General features: G+C 36.6%; 1 long non-coding RNA gene across 1 annotated transcript in view; it reads left to right on the top strand.

Moving 5' to 3' along the window:
* LOC105539914 overlaps nucleotides 1-3,309 on the top strand; it is a 49,373-nt gene extending 46,064 nt beyond the window's left edge. The window contains exon 3 of the long non-coding RNA XR_001006122.1: nucleotides 2,794-3,309. This is a non-coding gene — a long non-coding RNA (uncharacterized LOC105539914). The remainder of the gene's footprint in view (nucleotides 1-2,793) is intronic.
* The last annotated feature ends 238 nt before the right edge of the window (nucleotides 3,310-3,547 follow it).

Here is a 3,547-nt window from a genome sequence, read left to right as displayed (position 1 = left end):
AAAAAAAAAAAAAAAAAAAGAAAAAGAGAATAATACATTGTGAGGACATATGTTAATTTTTGCATTTATAGTAAGGGAAGGAGGATAGAATATGGGTAAATATTCAGAAACAGATGAGGTTATGGGTTTGGTGGAGGAATTGAGGTAATTACACACAGCAGGTTTCTATTTTCTTTATTAACAGCAGGTTAGGTCATTTGTTGAGAATGAAGTGAGCAGCATCTGGTTCAGAGGTTTGAGGAAGCTGGAGAAGTATAAAAATAGTCACTGTGGACAACAGAAAAGAGATTTTCCTGGAGAAGAACTGCAGGATTTCTGGACAGTTACAGTTTGAAGCCATGAATTTTTAATGGTATCAATCTCAGTGGTTGTGTGATTATTCTCTAGCAGTGATTGAATCAGCAGTCCAGGTATAAATATGAAGAAGGTAGACTTTGGGATGAAGCAGGGTTGAAAATTTACTTTATGGCATTGTGTCAGGGTGGTTGCACTTAATATTACCATTTGTTGCCATTACTTTTAATGGCAAAAACCGCTATTATTTTTGCACTAACCTAATATATCGGTAGAGAACAATTGTAATGATAAAAGTATTTAGGACATGGCCATAGGGCCTGAAGTTTGAAGTGGAATGGGAATAAAGATAATGAAATGAGGCAATGGAAAAGCTAAGAGTCTTAGAAATGTAGCTTAGACTCCAAAGCAGACTAAAATACCAAGGAACCAGTGAAACATTTGATGAAGAATGAATCAATTACTTTTAAAATTTAGGAAACATGAAGTAACTTAATGGTAATAACTATTTTATGGCTATTTTTGTGGGTTCCTCCTTTTGCTTATACCCCACAGGAAACTCTTATTTCCTCCAGCTTGAACTGTGTCAGAGCTAGATGGGAGTCTGCAGTTGTCCACTGAGGAGCCATGATGGTTACAAATACTCAACCATCATACAGGTCCATGGTTTCTCAATTCACAGGGATGAGTGAAAAAGTAACCAGAAGCTGAGGGAAGAAAAATTGGGCTTCTAATGACAGGAGAGAGTGAAATGAAGAAATGAAAGTTCTTACAAGAGAGACATAGCCTTCAGTGAGGCCAACACAGCGCATGGTCAGCCCGTAGACCAAAGTCAATTGCTTAGCTTACCTGTGCTTATGTGTCTGCCCAGACCCTTCCCACCTGCAGATCCATCCCACACAGACAGTGTTCCACCTGAATGTGAAGTGCATTCACTGATTTCTCTAACTCACACCCTCGTACATCTCCCTATGTTAGAATAGAAGGTGGAATACTTAGAAAGATAGTGGGATAAGAAAGCCCTGCTCTTGATCAGGATTGAATTATATAAAATTAGTTTTAAATCTGCTTCTGACTTGTGTAACAGAAACTCACAAGACTCCTGCAATCAGAATTATTATTATTATTATTTATTATACCTTAAGTTCTGGGATACATGTGCAGAACATGCAGGTTTGTTACATAGGTATACACGTACCATGGTGGTTTGCTGCTCCCATCAATCCATTATCTACATTAGGTATTTCTCCTAATGCTATCGCTCCCCTAGCCCTCCACCCCAGGACAGGCCCTGGTGTATGATGTTCCCCTCCCTGTGTCCATGTGTTCCCATTGTTCAACTCCCACTTATAAATGAGAACATGCAGTGTTTTGTTTTCTGTTCCTGTGTTAGTTTGTTCAGAATTATGGTTTCCAGCTTTATCCATGTCCATGCAAAGAACATGGACACATCCTTTTTAATGGCTGCATAGTATTCCATGGTGTATATGTGTCATATTTTCTTTATCAAGTTTATCATTGATTGGCATTTGGGTTGGTTCCAAGTATTTGCTATTGTGAACAGTGCTGCAATAAACATATGTGTGCATATGTCTTTATAGTAGAATGATTTATAATCCTTTGGGTATATACCCAGTAATGGGATTGCTGAATCAAATGGAAATTCTGGTTCTAGATCCTTGAGGAATTGCCACACTGTCTTCCACACTGGTTGAACTAATTTACATTCCCACCAACAGTGTAAAAGCATTCCTATTTCTCTACATTTTCTCCAGCATCTATTGTTTCCTGACTTTTTAATGATTACCATTCTAACTGGCATGAGATGGTATCTCATTGTGATTTTGATTTGCATTTCTCTAACGACCAGTGATGATGAGCTTTTTAAAATATATATATATATATGTTTGTTGGCCGCATAAATGTCTTCCTTTATCAGAATTATTTTTAAAGGTAGTTTTGAGAAAGAGAATTTGGGACTATACTGCAGAAAGTCTTAAATTTCAAGATAAGGAATTTAGACTTTATTCTAAGATTCTAAACTAAGGCTCTCCCCTTTGGGGACAGAAAGATAACATGTTGGAAGTAGCACTTTTAGAAGATTCATGAGATGCTGGTGGATGGATGAAATGTGTGTTTGTTTCACCTTACATCAATGGGAAATTTGTCTTTTGTTCACTATCAACAGATCTTGTAGTTTCTTCCTAAATAATGTCTTTAAATAGTTTTCCTTTTTCTTCTATTATTCTCTCAATTTCATATGCAGCCACTATCATTTTTTTTTTCTCTTAATTTGCTCTCAGACATCCACCTTTCCTCCTTTAGTTCAAAAATGCCAGTTGTTTTTGTCTTTTTAGTAACTTTTGTGGAAGAAGATCACCCATTGAACTAATCAAAAACCTCTCAGTGGTCTCATTTTAATTAAATAAAAATCTCTAATTATGAGTTCAAGGTACTTCTGTCCATTTCTTATCTAATTTAATTTCCTTTATTTCTTAGGATTGCCTCCTTTACTGTATGTTTTCCAGTGAGATGAAGATTTTGGTCATTTCCTCATTCATATTCCTGCTTTTCAAAACCCAAGCAAGAAAGGAAACTTCTGCAGTGACTTTCTCATTATGAAATCTTAGCATTCACTAACCGGCCATGATGGACAACCAGCTAAATGGACACATATACACTAGTCTGTACCTGCAGAGAAAGAACTGCAAATCTCTGTGATCAGAAAACTATCCTATCTTGTACATTATTAAAAGTCTGCCTCCAAAAAGTTTACTTCTGGAATACTGTAATTGAATAGAATCAGGGATCCTACCTGTGTCCTTCAACTTTCACTTCTTGTCTACTGAAGTAAAGGTTGAATTTGCATTAGACCCAATGCAGTAGACCCAGTAGTCTGTGAATGGAAATGGGCAAACCTGTGACCTCCCAAAAATTAAATGTGAAAGTTTTGTTTGTGTATACTCATGGCATTATTCTTTTAATGAAGAGATAATCTGTATACTTTTCTTTTTTAAAAGATACTTTTCTTTATTGTTGTGAACTGACACAGCTAATTTCTTTCTGAAGAGGTTCTTTGGTTGAGAATGGTAGCAACTAGTTTGATGTAGGGGGTGAGAGTTAGCAGTCCCCCAAAATCTTACTTTCAGGTTATAATGAAAGAAATCTCTTACAAACTTTTTACACACGGTGAAGGCTGCTCTCTGCTTCCAAGATATCCTCTTCTCACTGCAGCCTCACATGACAGAAAGGC

Source organism: Mandrillus leucophaeus, unplaced genomic scaffold, assembly GCF_000951045.1.
Source record: "Mandrillus leucophaeus isolate KB7577 unplaced genomic scaffold, Mleu.le_1.0 Scaffold211, whole genome shotgun sequence".
NCBI lineage: Eukaryota > Metazoa > Chordata > Mammalia > Primates > Cercopithecidae > Mandrillus > Mandrillus leucophaeus.
Note: the sequence above shows the minus strand (reverse complement) of the source record. Positions and strands in the feature narration are given on the sequence as shown.